Raw genomic sequence first — 16104 nt, 5'->3', positions numbered from 1 at the left:
TCTCTTAACCTTTTGCCTTTCAGCTGAATTTATCATGTAAGAAACAGTTATGGATAAGTCAAGTAATGTGAGTTCTAAAGAAAACTAAATCAAGCTATACTAAGTGATATTTTGGCTCCCAATAAAGTTATTTGATTATGGAAAAGGAACCATCAATAGATGAAAAACTTGATATCTAAGAGCAGAAAGTAAATATGCAAGTTAAAGAAATGACAGTAAGGAAAATCAAAACTGCAAAACAATAAAGGTCAGCAACATAGACAAGATGATCACGCATGCCACTAGTTATGAAAAGAAAAGAAGGAAAACTGTCCCGGGCTTGCCTAAGAAACCTGCATAACACACTGATCAGTCATGAACATAAAAGTGCAGAAATGTAAATCAACAGAAATCAAAGTTTATGTACAACTAATATACATGTTGAAAAGAAATAAAAACGCAGCAATTTAAAAGACATCTGTACAGCTAATATACATGAAACAAGAAAAAGAAATGCAGGAAATTAAAGGTTACTGTACAGGGCTTCAGCAAACAGGGGCCCTCTGCCTACTTCAGCCGGTTCAAGGAGCAGTTATACGCTTAAATGCAAAACAGTCTTCTCATGTATTGATAGCAAATGTAAAGTACAGTGGGGAGCTCAAAATTACATACAAAATGATTACAAAAAACAATTACAAACCGATTAACTCTACAGCGTTCAAGGACGATTTATTTATAGGGAGAAAGCAAACTACTTTAACGAGATCTATGCTATTCAACCAGCTGTTTAAAAACACGTGAATCCTCTGCGTCCCCGGATCTAGGTAACTGTCATCGTGTTCATTCAATCTGGAGAATATGGCTGTTGGATTCGTGCTTCTAGATTGTCTCTGTGGCTGAGGATGATGCCACCTAGCTTCACGTGCCCAAAAACAGAGCAACGCAGAGCCGTGCCACCGCTGAACACTTCTGTTGACCGGTATTTGCCTCCTCGTTGACCGCGGGCTTTTATGGCTATTCTGGGTGATCTGGAGGGACACGTACCATGTCCTTGACCCCTGGAACTTGCCCATGTGGCTCATCTTCTCAGAGGACATCTGTAACATATTGTTTAATAAAACAGCTGCGGAATCCTGTGCTGGCTGCAGAAACCTGGATCAGCTGCGGAAACCTGTGTTGGCTGTGAAAACGCAGCACTCTGAACCAAAATTCTAAACCAAACAACAGTCACTTAGCATAGTTAGAAAACCATGTAAAAAGTCCTAAAATACAATGATTTAATCAACTTGGTGGATGAAATGAGTGGGAAAAGGAGGCTGAGAGGTGTATGGGAAGGTACAGGTTCAAGGCTCTACATAGTGTTCACACACTCTAGCCCTATAACGAGAAATATTGGTTAACTAGTTTTGGGCATTATAGATGGATAATACAATTGAGTTTAATGACCATGCAAGAGACACTAATCATGGCTCTTAAGTGTTTTGAAAATCATATATCGTTGACCTCCATATAGTTAAGCATGAATCAATTTTACCATTTCGATTCCATGGCTTTTGTTTTGGGTTTGATAGTTCTAAATTTTGTTTCAAAGACGATGTGCTTGATTTTTGATTAGTGATGCAAGTACACAGTCTCTCAAAAATCAAATTTCTAACTAGACCTTAGGGGTGTTCACGATTTTATCATGGAAGTTGGTTCTGTTTAGTAATTTCTTTAAATTGTAAATCTTTAATTTATATAAATTTTTATAGTTAGGAAGTTGCGCTAAAGTTTCCTTAAGGAATGGAGCGATGCTGATGGTAACCAGGCGAGCGGCGGGCTAGGGTTTGCAGGTGGAATAGTAGGGAACGCGGGAAGGAGCGAGCGAAGGGGGAAAGAGCAGGGGAAGTTGGAGCGGAGCGGAGGGAAGATCAAGAAACCACGCGCAGGAACGGAAATTTCTCAAGCAGCGGGTGCTGAGCGCAATAATGGAAAACCGGCAAGGGAGGGGAGAGATCCCCTCCTATAAGAACATAGTTGCAGGAGAGGCAAGCGGCAGCGGTATCCAGAATGAGGCCAGGGAGAATAATAAAGAAGCACCAGTGATGGGCAAGCTGTGGCAAATGAAGACCGGAGGAAAGTGTTTACCTAGGGCACAGAAGAAACCCAGATACGTCATACCCAATAACAAGATGGAGGAGTACAACAGTTATATGAAAGATCATGCACTGATCTGCAAGTTCGTAGGATATTGGCCTACGAAAAAAGATCTGTACAGGTGGATTTACCAGAGATGGAGACCAAAGGGGCATGTAGAGCTAAACTTGGGAGCAAAAGGGTTTTTTACAGCAATATTTGCGAATCTGGGAGATAAAGAAAGGGTTTTTGAGGAAGGACCATACTTCATGAACAACGCGGGACTGTTCATGAAATATTGGGAAGAAAGATACAATCCTGACAATGAAAAGATGCTGGAAGCCCCGATCTGGGTCAGATTGTTTGGATTACCAGTGGAATTTTGGGACCTTGAGATTATGGAAGGGATAGGTAATACGATCGGTGCCTTTGCCAAGGTAGCAGAAGCAACGAAGAAAGGTAAGTATACGTCATACGCAAGATTGTGTGTTTACATGAATATAGCTGAACCTCTGCCAGAATTCATAGAACTGGAATACCATGATGAAGTCTGGCAACAACCATTAGATTATGAGCATATCCCCTTCAGATGCAGAAGATGCCATGAGTATGGTCATCTATACAGACAATGCCCTCTAAATAAGGAAGAAGAATACACTAGGAAAAGAGAAGAACAACAAAGGGAAACAGAGAGAACCGAGGAGAATGATAAGGGCTTCCAACAGGTTAACAGAAAGAAGAAAGCAGGTAAAGAAGGAATAAGGGTGCAGACACAAACGGAGTCACTGAATATTGAAAGTAAAAACAAGTTCAAAATACTCCAGGACAGCAGTGAAGAGGGCGAGGAGAAAGTGGCAGAGGAAGAGGATCCAGAAAACGAACCCATGGAAATAATCAAAGAAACCAGAGAAAAAGATACAGGAACAAGAGAAATGCATGAAAGGCAAGCAGCTGAAAAGATAGAAATACTAATGGACCAATCTCAAATGGAAACGGAAAATCAGAAAGAAAACGAGGCAGAGGAAGAAAGAATTATGAGACAACTAATTCAGGAATGGAAGAACTTAGACGAAAGATTCATACCAGACAGCCAAAAACAACTATATAAGGAGACCTTTCAAAAATATAAAGAAAGGAATGGGGAGAATATGGAAAAACAGGATACTATATCAGGAGAACAGGAAAAAGATCAGATTGGAATAGGTGGGACTGGCAAGAGCAGCAGGAAAAGAGGGAGGAAAACAATGAATGAAACGATACAAACAGTTGGCGAAATATTGATAAACTCAGGTAAAGTGATACCTCTTTCCGAGGTATTTTTCCACTCCTCCAAAAAAGTTTAAAATGATTATTATCAGCTGGAATATTAGGGGTTTGAATAGTAAGGGTAAACAGAGATATATGAAAGAGAAACTAAAAAAAGACAGACCAAGCATCATGATTCTACAAGAGACAAAGATCACCATGCAGCAGATGGAAGGAATAATAAAAAATAATAAACTCCAATACGAAGTCATGGGACAAGATGCAATCGGTTCAGCAGGAGGCATTGCAATATTGTGGAACCCAAATGAGATAATTTTCGAGAGTTGGACCAGTATGAACAGAATCCTTACAGGAATGGGAAGAATAGCGAGGACAAAAGAAAGGGTTATCATTTCAGGGGTGTATGGTCCTCATACTCCGGGAGACAGAGAAAACTTCATTAAAAATTTGCAAGCAACTAGAAGACTTCACCCGGAGACAGCATGGATTGTAGGTGGGGACTTCAATGTAATCCGGTCCCTAAAAGAGAAAAAGGGAGGTATAAGGAAAACAGACCAGTATATGGAAATGTTCAATGATATGATAGATGGTCTGAGGCTGGTTGATTTACCAACTATCAACGGAGTCTACACATAGAACAATAGGAGAGGGGGGAAAAATCAGATAGCATCCAGAATAGATCGGTTTTTAGTATCAAAAACAATTATGAATAGAGATGTATTCGTAGAAGCAAAGATCATGCCTTCTCTCGGCTCGGATCATTGGCCGATTAGATTGGAAGTGGACATTAAGGCTAATCTTGGCAAGAAGCCCTTCAGATTTGAAGCCTTCTGGCTTAGACACCCGAAATTCTTAGAAAAAATGGAAGAATGGTGGTCGCAAAGCACAGTACAAGGTAAAGGAAAAATGCATACCTTCCAACTCAAGCTTAAGGAACTAAAAGGGAGGATAAAGAAATGGAACAAGGAAGAATTTGGAAATATCATGGAGGAAAAGCGGAAGTTAGAAGAAGAAATGGAAGCTTTGCAACAAAGGATAATAAACGAAGGAAGAACAGAGGAAAGCAGCAGAAAAGAAGGGATAATTTTAGGAAAACTTGAGGAGAGGAGAAAGCAGGAAGAAGTCCTATGGAGACAGAAATCTAGAATAAAATGGCTCAGGGAGGGGGAGAGGAATACTAGATTTTTCCATCAAGCAATGGTACAACACAGGCAAAGGAACAGAATATTTTCTATCAAAAACGAGAGAGGAGAGAGGATTGTTGATCAGGAAGGGATTGAAAAAGTGCTGATGGAGTATCACAAAGGAATACTGACAGAACCTCAAGTAGACAGGTCTGAAGCTATAAAGGAAGTTTGCACTGCAATTCCTAGAATTGTTACAGAAGATCAGAATAGAGCCCTAATGAGAGCTGCTAGTATGGAAGAGGTGGAGGAAGTAGTGATGAGCATGAAGAAAGGAACAGCGCCAGGACCGGATGGTTTTACGGTCGATTTCTACCAAGCGGGCTGGCACTTCATGGGAAAGGAAATTCTGGAACTGATAGAAGAATCTCGTATAAACCAAAAGGTATGGCCAGCTCTTAACTCCACGTTTTTCACTTTGATTCCTAAAAGCGATAATTCAGAGGATGCTAAGGGATTTAGACCCATTTCTCTTTGTAATGTTATCTATAAAATAATTTCATCCATGATGGCCAAAAGACTTCAAAACCCCTGCTATATAGTCTGATATCCCCTGAACAAACCGAGTTCGTAGAAGGTCGACAAATCCTAGATGGTCTAGTGGTCACGCAAGAAGTAATCCACTCTTTGAAGGAAAAGAAACAAAAAGGAATGATGGTTAAATTAGACTTGTCAAAAGCTTGTGATAGGATCAATTGGCAATATTTGGAAGAAATTTTGGGAAGTTTTGGTTTTGGGAGCAGGTGGATAAAGTGGGTTCATAGTCTTATATCAACCCCAAACTTCTCAATTTTAACCAATGGAACCCCCTCGAAAACCTTCAAGGCTTCTAGAGTAATAAGACAAGGCGATCCCCTATCTCCTTTCCTCTTTATTCTTGTAGCAGAAGGCCTGGGCAGATACCTTAAGAAAGAAAGAGCAGCAAATAAAATCAAAGGGCTAAGACTATGGGGCAATGAACTGCCAATAACCCATCAGCAATTCGTTGATGATATCATGTTATTTGGGGAACCAACCGTAAAAGAAGTGAGAAATCTGAAGAAGGTCTTGGACTTATTTGCGGAAGCATCGGGTATGGAAATCAATAAAGAAAAATCTTGCACCTTCATATTCAATACCATAGAGCCAGTTAAAAGCCACTTGACCAGGATGCTGGATTTCAAGCAAGGGAACCTCCCAACCAAATACTTGGGAAACGTTTTGGACTTCAACTCTAAAAAACAGAAAAACTGGCAAGGAGTCCTGGAGAAATTAAAAAACAGAGTGGCTAACTGGGCTTTCAGAACCTTAAACATTGCTGGAAGGATTGTACTCGTAAAATCAGTGCTACAGGCAATCCCCATATATCCACTATCAATTATGGTAGTGCCTCAAGGGGTATGCACTAAGATCAGAGAAATCCTGAGGAAGTTCATATGGGGAGGCTCGGCCCAGCAGAAGAAGTGGGCCTTAGTATCATGGAAACATCTGACGAAACGAAAGGAGGAGGGAGGATTGGGTCTACGCGATCCAGACAAACTCAACAAGGTGCTTGGTGCAAAACTTTGGTGGCGATGGCTGAGAGGGGGTAATGATCTATGGAAACAAATATGGAGACACAAGTACGCTATGCCAGATACTACAGAGAGTATTTACAGAATGCAGGAAACCCCGAAGGGATCGACAATCTGGGATCTAGCCTGTCAAAATCGAAGTATAGTAGATAAGAATGCTTTCTGGGAAATTAGAGAAGGAGGGGAGGCCAAATTCTGGGATGAGAATTGGCAACAGAGGGAGAAAATGTGTAGAATACAAAAAATCCAGAATATACAGGAGAGGATAGGAGACAATCGTATATATGTCAAAGATTATTGGAAGGAAATCGAACTGGATGGAATATGGCAGAAATGGACAACTCCAGAGGAATGGGGCATGGAGATAAATCAAGAGCAGCAGGAAGCGTTCATGGAAGAGGTAGAATCCAGGAAAGTCAAAGCGCGAACGGGTAGGGATATCCTCAGATGGGGTAAGTCTATGAAAGGATCCTTTACGGTCAAGGAGGCGTACTATCTGGCTGACCATCAGGGAACAGCTGATGAAAACCAAGATTGGAAGATCATCTGGGGCAAAAACTGGTGGCCGAAAATTACTCTCTTTGCATGGTTAGTAGCTAAGGGTAAGATCCTGACATGGGATAAACTTCAAAAGAAAGGCTTCAGTGGGCCTTCAAAATGCTACCTGTGTAATAAAGAAGCGGAAACTCAAGAGCACCTACTAATCAAATGTGTTTATGCCAGGAACCTGTGGATGGAAATCGGGAAATTATTCCAGAAACCTGAGAGGTCACCGAGAGAAACAAATGAAGTGATTTTTCAATGGCAGAAAGAAAAATTCCAATGTAAAGTAATCCGTAAGGCCTGGGATCTCATTGCCGGTTTTATGATCTGGATGGTATGGAAAGAAAGGAACCGCAGAGTTTTCCAAGACAAAGCTAAAAACACGGTAAAAATATGGGACAGAGTAGTGAACTTAACTAGAGAATCAATTTTGGTAGAGAAGTGGGATGCGGAAGACTGGAAAGCTGACCAGGGAGAAGAGAAAATTCTTAAGAACCTAAATTTGAATTTTGAAATGGTGCATAGTAAGAAAATTGATAGATTTATTACGAGACCTCAAAGCCACGACAAGTTTGCTTACCCCAAAGACAACTTTATGAAATTGAACTTTGATGGGGCTTCAAAGGGGAACCCAGGTAATGCTGGATTCGGGGGAATTTTCCGAGATAGCCAGAGAAACACCAGATGGATTTATGCAGAGTGGGGTGGCGAGATGACAAATAATGAAGCCGAATTATGGGCGATTCACCAGGGATTGAGAATTGCGATCCGAAACGGTTATAGAAAACTGGAAATAGAAGGAGATTCCCATATGGCAATTGAAATTCTAAAGAGTAACGGGAAGAATTGGGAGAAGGTTACCAACAGTTGGCGCACGGCAGGGATCGTTCAAGAAATAGCGGACCTTCTGAAAAAAATTGAATACAAAATATTTAATCATGTGAAAAGGAGTGGAAATCGAGCGGCAGATTTCCTTGCGAATCGGGGTTGCAAGGATCGAAGCGGCAAGGTTGACAATCAGTGGAGATCTTTGCGGCGCAACAAAGAGTGGGGGGAATTGCCCAGTATTATTAATGAGGACCATGAACAAGCAACGAATGAAAACAATGAACAAGCAACTAATGAGAATCATAGCATTCGTGCGACGGGCAGGTGAGTTGGATCGGCAGGCCCAGACATTTAATGAATGTCAGATAAGGCGAAGAAAGGATATCATGGACAGGCATGATGTAGTACAGCAGGAGTGTGTGGAGACAGGAATGAAGAAATCACCTCGCAGCAAGATAATTAACGCAAGTGTTTGGAGTGGAGGAAAAAGAGGTATGTCAGAATCCATAAATGGAAATGAAGCAAGTCGGACAGTTGATAGGAAAGGCAGAGGGCGAATCAACAGGTGGCATCGAAAGGCCAAGTTGATAGGCAAGAGGAGTAGGGAAAGAAGGATTATAAATGAGCGGCAACAAGGGATTCAACAGCAAGTGAATTGCATTGGAACCCCGAGAGCGAGGAGAGGAACGGAGGTGGTGAGCAGTTACAGAGAGAGTTTACGCCGAAAACCTACTGAGGCGGCCATGGAAACGAGAAAGAGAGCAAGGATCACAGAAGAAATGGAAGCCGAGGTAGGCAGGGAAAGGGATAGAAAAGGTAAGGCGATTGCGAAGGAAGAAACAATCGAAGAAATATATGAAGTTTACGATGATTCTGAGGAGGAGGAGGATTGGCAAGCTAAATGCAGGCGGGATAAGGAGCGTAGCAGAACTGTAGAAGGATGGGAGAACCAGCAAAACAGCGATGAGCAGCCGGGACAACGGGGAGGAAGGGTAAGGTAGAGTGGCAGACAGAGGGCAAGCAGACAGGCTCGAAGCGGAACGGATCCGAGCAGCACGAGAGGCAGAGGAGCGAGCAGATACCGAGGAGCAAGGGGAGGTCAACGTGGGTAGAGGGGGAGAACGGGCAAAACGACAAGCCGGTCGCTAGACAGGAAAATCAAGCAAGCATAGAAGGCATATAACCAGAACATGAACCCCAGAATTAGAAGAATTATACAGAATATGGAGGAAGATGCCATTCAAGCTCAGTCGGATTCTGAGATGGAGGACTGGGAGTTCCTCCTCCACGACCCTAGTAACACTAGGGGCAGGATGTCTTTATTTAAATAGTCCCTTCATATTTACTGGGTTATGAAATGATTGCTGGCCAAAGCTCTGGAGCAAGCTGCAACAGAGATGGCTGAACTTGCGCAGGGGGTTCCCAACCTGAGGAGGGAGCTCCGAATTATCCAGATTTCCTTGGAGATGCAGGAGAAGAAGCTGGACGAGATCCAGCAACTGATAAAGGAAGGAAATCAGAATGCAAACAAGGAGACAACCCAACGTCCAGAGGCAGAAGCTGAGTAATTTCAGATATGTTTTTTAATTTTGATGAAAATACATAGTATAGATAATTCTAGTGTGTTCCAAGTATTAGATGCTGAAATCTGTTATATGCAAGTAAGTAGGACTAGAAATCTGAAAGACTGCTTAGTGTATTTAGCTTGGACAACCAGACTATGGATCTTTTATTTTTGGGCGGCTATTAAGAACTTCAGGTGGCTTAAACACTCGGTTTCCCCAAGAGGGCGAGTAGAAGGCAACTTTTTTTGATATGTATTTTGATTTGAAGTAATAGAAAAAAGAGAGAAACACCTTAGCCTACAAAAAAAAAAAAAAGTTTCCTTAAGGAATATATGTAATTAGTTTGTTAGGATCAATTGGAATTAGCTTCTAGAAGTAGGGAAATATGTAATCAAAGAAAAGGATTGCTAGTTAAAAAACCTTCATTTTGTCATGATATATTTTCTAACTTATAGAAAAGAGAACATGTGTAAATTTTGGCTAATAGGTAGATATTTTCAATAGGTGACAATATGATTAGTAGAAAGGACCGGCAGAGGAAGAGAATATCCTAGCGTGGATGAGAAGTGTAAAGAGAGAAAATAGCTAATTGATTGTGTAAATTAGGAGAGATTATATAGACTTTTATGTAATGAAATTGTATAATTATCCTCTAATATATGTAGTCTGATGTCTTTGTATTTGAGTAAATGTTTAATTATGGATTGTTGATCCCATGTGTGTATTGTGTTTGTGCGCCAACTTTCCTACTTGTAACATGATTTTAGCAAACAAGTGTTTTGGAAATTGATATTGCATACAATTAGATATGATTCAATGTTGTTAGCGTGCAGATGCTCATCTACATGGGTGAAATAAATTCTCTTTGTTTCATATTTTGAGATGAAATCTATTGAGATGTATTGAATCATGAATGTGAACTATGGATGATTCCCCAAAATGTCATATTTGAAAGAACTTAAAAGGAAAGCATCATTTAAATAGACCTAATTGTGACGAATAGGAAAATAATCTTATCCCTTCACTTAGCCGGAATTCCATTCCCAAACTTAATGCCATCACCCTTTAACTTAAGCATCAAAATGTCAAAATCATTGAATTGATTAAGTTCATGGGTAGAGAAAACACTTGGAGCTGAGATGAAATGTGTACATTAATATTGAATATGGAGATTGAGAAAGGGGGAGAGTGAGAGTGATCAACCATTTTCTTCTCAAAATAAAATGGATAGAGTAAGCAAACAATGGCATCCAAGTGGTGGTGTTTCCATCAATGATCTATGATGTTTGGTGGCGTTGTCATCAATTCTAGTGGGGTTGATTATTGAGCATGTTGATAGTTGGTTGCAATTGATGTCAACTCTAGTCATTAATGTCAAGTAAATACAAGTTTCGGGGGAGATTGTTGATGTTTTTATTGACTTGTCAATGCTCTTTGGGTGTGTTGTAGGTATGTCCAACTCTTGTTGCCAAGGGTTAAAAATGATTTAAATTTTGATTGTTAATGCTCTAAGAGTCTTGGAAGGTTTAAATTAAGTGTTTCTTTTATAGTTTCTATGAGAGAGATGTTCCATCTCTAGCTTTCTACCCTCATGCTTCTCTAATAAAATTGAGAGAGTGTGATTTTAAGTTATAACAATACGTAAGAAGGAATTCTAATTTCCTTTTCTTACTTGTATGTATTTTATAAAAATGTTTTTTTCACTCAATGTTGAACAAAATTTTTATAGCGAAGTAAATTATTATATATAAGTATGTAAAAGAATAAATATCCAACAAAATATTTTCTTCATAATAATTTAATTTCTAAAATTAATATCATAAAACCCTCTGAAAAATAAAGAATCTCTTAATAACTATAATTATTATTTCATTTAAATAATATATACACATATATGAATGACTAAGAATCTAACTCTTATGGGCGGCACATGGCATCACTTATTGTCAATTACTCCAAAAATAAATTTTCAAAGTGGAAGAAAATCTAGAATCAAACTAGCTGCCTATGCTCAAATGGAAGACTATTAATGTTTTCTTCAAAATGAATAATTATAAGGTTGAAGAAATTTAAAAATAAGTACACTATTTATCTTTCGACACTTTTTTCAAAGGAAATTCCATATCTCAATCAATCAAGGGAATACCATTTTCCTCATACGGAAGGCTGTACAATCTCGATTAGTTAAGCTTTTCCCTTGTCAGTCCAATGAGAATCTGGTGTTCTTATTCTGCATATAAAATTATTCGATGATATCAAGTCAGAGGAAACATAGCTAACAAGTGCTGCATGCAGCCGGTAGTCCCTGCCGCAAGGGAATGCCTTTTTTGATTTGTGCACCATTTCTCGTGCTTTCGGCAAAGAAGCTAGCTGACATGAATTCAATTCATGTGGGTGTTGTATCACAGTGAGTTTTAATTTCAAATTTCTTTTGAGAGGAGCGTTCGTGGGTTGATTCCTCAACTCCTCTCTGCGTTACATTACTAATGAAGAACGTCAAACAAAACAAGCCAAGCCAAGCCAAAACCACAATGTTAAAGAGGCTGAGAAGAAATCGCTGCAATGCTTGTTTGCTTTTGGGAAGGGCTTTAAATAAGCTCAATTTCCAACTGTCACTAACTCCACACGTTTAAATTAATCTAAATCTTTTTGTGGGGCCGCATTTTTCCTTGCTGAAATCCAGATTAAAATTTTTAGTAAATTATGTTGTTATTTAGCAGAGAAAACATTTATGTCACGATTCACAAATTTTTACCAAGTTTAATTTAGTAAATTATGTTGTTATTTAGCAGAGAAAACATTTATGTCACGATTCACAAATTTTTACCAAGTTTAAATTTAGTTGTTCAAGATTAAATTTAAATTGTTGCACTAAGAGGACTGTCACTAACTCCACACATTTAAATTAATCTAAATCTTTTTGTGGGCCGCATTTTTCATTGCTGAAATCCAGATTAAATTTTTTAGTAAATTATGTTGTTATTTAACAGAGAAAACATTTATGTCACGATTCACAAATTTTTACCAAGTTTAATTTAGTAATTATGTTGTTATTTAGCAGAGAAAACATTTATGTCACGATTCACAAATTTTTACCAAGTTTAAATTTTTACCAAGTTTAAGGCGTTTATTTAAATATCACTGGCATGTTTTAAATTTTATGTAAAAAAAAATATTTATTAAAATAAAATTAAGGTGTGTTTTTTCTAAATATCATCATTTATATAATAAATTTTTGTTATATTTTGTTAATATTATTATAGGATTTTGATAAAAAAAATTGAAATAAAAATTTAAAAAATGAGTGTTAATTTTTTATGTTTTTGTCCAAAATAAAATTCACTAATTCAGTGAACTAAGATCTGAAAAAATCATAATTTAAAAAAGTTCAAAAAAATTGAACACCTTTTTCCAGATTGGAAAATGAACATGTCCCAAAAGAAACAGATTTTTTGAAAATTGTTCTTGGCCCATGTAACATGCAACACCATACAAAATTGTTCTTGGCACATGTAACATGTAACACCATATGTTGGATATGCAATTAAACATTTTATTAAAACGACACCCCAAACATGCAACACCATATGTTGGATATGCAATTAAACATTTTATTAAGACGACACGTATAAAACAGAGTTGTCAATGGACATGATCACTTGCAACAAATGGTAGCTACTCCAAAATGCTTCAACTTACCATATTATTTGTTTCACATGATTACCTGAAACAAGAGTGACCTGGGAATGGATATCCAACGACATAGAAAACCATCGAAGCAGCGTGAGTTGGAGAATGCTTACTTATTTGGACAGCGCTATCACAGACGCGTAGGGTTATATCCTATTCAAACCTAAAGCATTTCGTGTATAAATTTGTGGCTACAACTCGCATCATATTGTCTGAGTGCTCTTCTTACCTATTAGAGTTTGAGCAAACGCTGGGAATTGCAAAATCTGAGTTTTCTGCATTGTAGAAATAACTGGTTTGAGATCAGAGATTTATGAAGTCCACTAGAGTATCTACCAGATTGGGAGGAAGTAGGAAGCACAAAAAGATGAAGCAGTTGCAAGCGAGCAAGCAGCAGGGCATCCTATGACCTATTTCAATCTCAGGTATGGTGTTCATCTCACCCTTTTATTCTCTATTTGTTTGGATTCCTGGTAGCAAGAAAATAGTACTGGGGTCTCTGTTGTCAAGTGATTACATACCAGTAAGCGCTCTCATAGTATATACTAAGTGCTTGAATTGGTGCCCTCACAAACCGGAGAAACATCTAACTAAGCATCATTTATAACGATATTAATTTTATTTAAGAAATAAATAAATCCACATTCCCCATTGCAGTTGGCTTTTAGGAGAATACATTAATCTTTTGAAAACGCCTATAATTGATCGCAAAATACAGTAATCGTAGACAGTTATCATAATTTTTGACATAATACACACTGTTTGTACTCAGTGCTTGAATTGGGACGCAGCAATTGGAAATTATACAAAATGCATTGACGCCACTCACCTTCAGCTCAAGGAGATCGTGTTGAATGACCATCAGAATATCAGTACCAGTCTTCTGCACACGGCTTCCAGAGACATCAGTGCATAGCTCAGAGTTAGTGGTCAATCGAAAACATAATAGTCATAAAGTGAATCACACGTTATAAGAGACAACCGTAAGGTCAGATTATACCTTTAAAGGTTATTGAAATCAAGCCCTCAGTCAAGCCAACTATCAAAGCTGAAAAATCTTTTTAAAGATTAAATTCTGGGCAAATAGAAAAATAAAACGAAAAAGCAAACTCACTCTGCTCATCTGATTGTCTTTCAACAGAGAGGCTCTTCCTTTAAGACATACGATATTCTTTAACGCGTAGTTTAAAAAATCTACAAAATAGTTCAGGAATTTTAGCAAGATTATAAAAATTCTGGTAATTTTTTTGAAAATTTTAATTACAGCTGTTAAACCTCAGTATTAGCCCTCAGTCAAGCCAACTATCAAAGCTGAAAAATCTTTTTAAAGATTAAATTCTGGGCAAATAGAAAAATAAAACGAAAAAGCAAACTCACTCTCCTCATCTGATTGTCTTTCAACAGAGAGGCTCTTCCTTTAAACATACGATATTCTTTAACGCGTAGTTTAAAAAATCTACAAAATAGTTTAGGAATTTTAACAAGATTATAAAAATTCTGGTAATTTTTTGAAAATTTTAATTACAGCTGTTAAACCTCAGTATTTTAGGTGCCGCAAAGGTTTTAGTGGTGCTAATCTATTAAAAAATTTACCCCAACTAAAAACTGCCTTCAGGCGAGCTATTTTGTTGCGTCGGTAGACAACTCCATTTTAGTAACAGTTCAGCGAAACCCTAACAACCCACCAAAGAAATTTAAACCAATTGACGTGTACGCAGAAAATACCTGGAATGGCTCGCTTTCAATTGAAATGCCAATGGGCTTTCTCCATTGCATTAAAACCCTGCAATTCCCCTGAGATAAAAATAATAAAAACTGTCACACTCTCCTAAACCAATCCATTGTCTAGCAGAGTTAGGTTTTGTCAGATTAATTCCGCAAAGCCAGAATGAAAGAAAATCGGAGGAATGCAACCCTACCTTCATGGAGACGAGGGCTGAATCGGTGAGGCAAGAACGACCGCATTTAGCGATGTCACGCACAGGCCAATTCCACATCCACATCAAAAAATATTGAGTTTATCGTTATCTTCTGCTCTTCTCACTCACCTGCAAACCAACGAAACACGACCTCAGAAAGATAAAGATGGAAAAAAAGACTGATGCAGAGAGCACTACAAAAAGCAAGCCACGCGTGTTAAGGATTAAATTGTTGAGAAACAGAGGAATCCGAACCAATCCAAGCGAGGCCATAATCTAACAGGCAGCATCCGCTTTCTATATATACACTAGTTTGAAAACATTCGAAATATCTGTCTATGGATTCACATTAAACCAAACAAAAGCATACCTCTGTGAATTCGAAATCAGGGATTCCTTTTCTGTCTGCCTTCCCTCTACTCTGCATTCCGCAATTTAAAATTAAAGGAAAAAAAAATAGTTCCGCAGATGAAACAATACAAACAAAAGAAAAATGAAAAAGAAAACATCAACCAGAACCAAAATTAGAATGAAAAAAGAAACGCAGATGAAACAATACAAACAAAAGAAAACATCAACCAGAACCAAAATTAGAATGAAAAAAGAAACGCATGCATGGCCATGCCGGGGAGCAGACAAACAACTGAGAACAACAATTAGGCAATTCATTGCAGAATTAAAAGAAAAAAGAGATGAAGCACATCCCCAGAAGTGTTGGGACGGAGTTGCTAGGTACCTTGCAAATATGAATCAACTCTTTGCACTCAGTGCTCTGCCCAGGAAACAGGAAAGAATAAATAAATAAACGAAGAACTATTATTGCAGAAAATGTAGAAATATTCCATGAATTGTTTAAACTAAAACCGGAGAAATTAAAGATTTCAATCCATCCATCCAGCATAGCAATGGAAATTGTGTCGATCAATTTGGCTTACAGAATCACCTTTCCTTCAGAAATTAGGAAGGTACCTTAATGTGGTAGCGAGCTACTTGAGAGGTGGCAGACGGTGGCAGACAGTGGTAGCCAGCTGCGTGAGAGGTGGCAGCTATATAATAAACTTTGCATGCACCTAAGTTTCATGTTTGTCACCATAATTTTCCAGACTTTGGATAAAATATAAATTGGAAATGGTATATAAAATGACATGGTATATAAAATGACAGAACTTTGGTTAAAATAGTATTGCCACAATTTTCTTGCATCGGGCCACGTGAAGCCTGCTGCAATAAGAGGTACAATGCGCTTTCAGAGTTAAAACTTTGGATAAAATTTAAGTGAACAAAATTGCTACGATTAAACTTTGGTTAAAACACAAGAAAACATAAAAAAAACGGTCAACGGATGGATTAATAGGCGGTCAAACGTTCGATCGAACGCTATAGTCCGGGCAGGGACTAATAATACTAGACAAATATATAAACCATGAAAAGTTCCAATGTTACTAAGCTTCGAGAAAGAAAC

General features: G+C 38.3%; 1 long non-coding RNA gene across 5 annotated transcripts; it reads right to left on the bottom strand.

Annotated features, from left to right (window-relative positions):
* Nucleotides 1–579: 579 nt before the first annotated feature.
* LOC149210899 (uncharacterized) lies at nt 580–15760 on the bottom strand. Of its 5 annotated transcripts, none has more exons than XR_016252315.1 (6): nt 15013–15760; nt 14643–14771; nt 14449–14517; nt 13838–13917; nt 13553–13606; nt 580–1159 (listed from the first exon to the last, which is right to left on the bottom strand). It is a non-coding gene; the product is annotated as an uncharacterized LOC149210899 (long non-coding RNA). The 5 variants fall into 5 exon arrangements; XR_016252313.1 differs by lacking the exon at nt 580–1159 and having other exon boundaries at nt 12629–13616; nt 15013–15063; nt 15379–15760; XR_016252312.1 differs by lacking the exon at nt 580–1159 and having other exon boundaries at nt 12629–13606; nt 15013–15063; nt 15379–15760.
* Nucleotides 15761–16104: the final 344 nt, after the last annotated feature.

Source organism: Pinus tabuliformis, chromosome 1_2 (genome assembly GCF_031772625.1).
Source record: "Pinus tabuliformis cultivar Carrire ecotype Pingquan chromosome 1_2, CPIR1, whole genome shotgun sequence".
NCBI classification, from domain to species: Eukaryota; Viridiplantae; Streptophyta; class Pinopsida; order Pinales; family Pinaceae; genus Pinus; species Pinus tabuliformis.
This window is presented reverse-complemented; position numbering and strand designations above follow the sequence as displayed.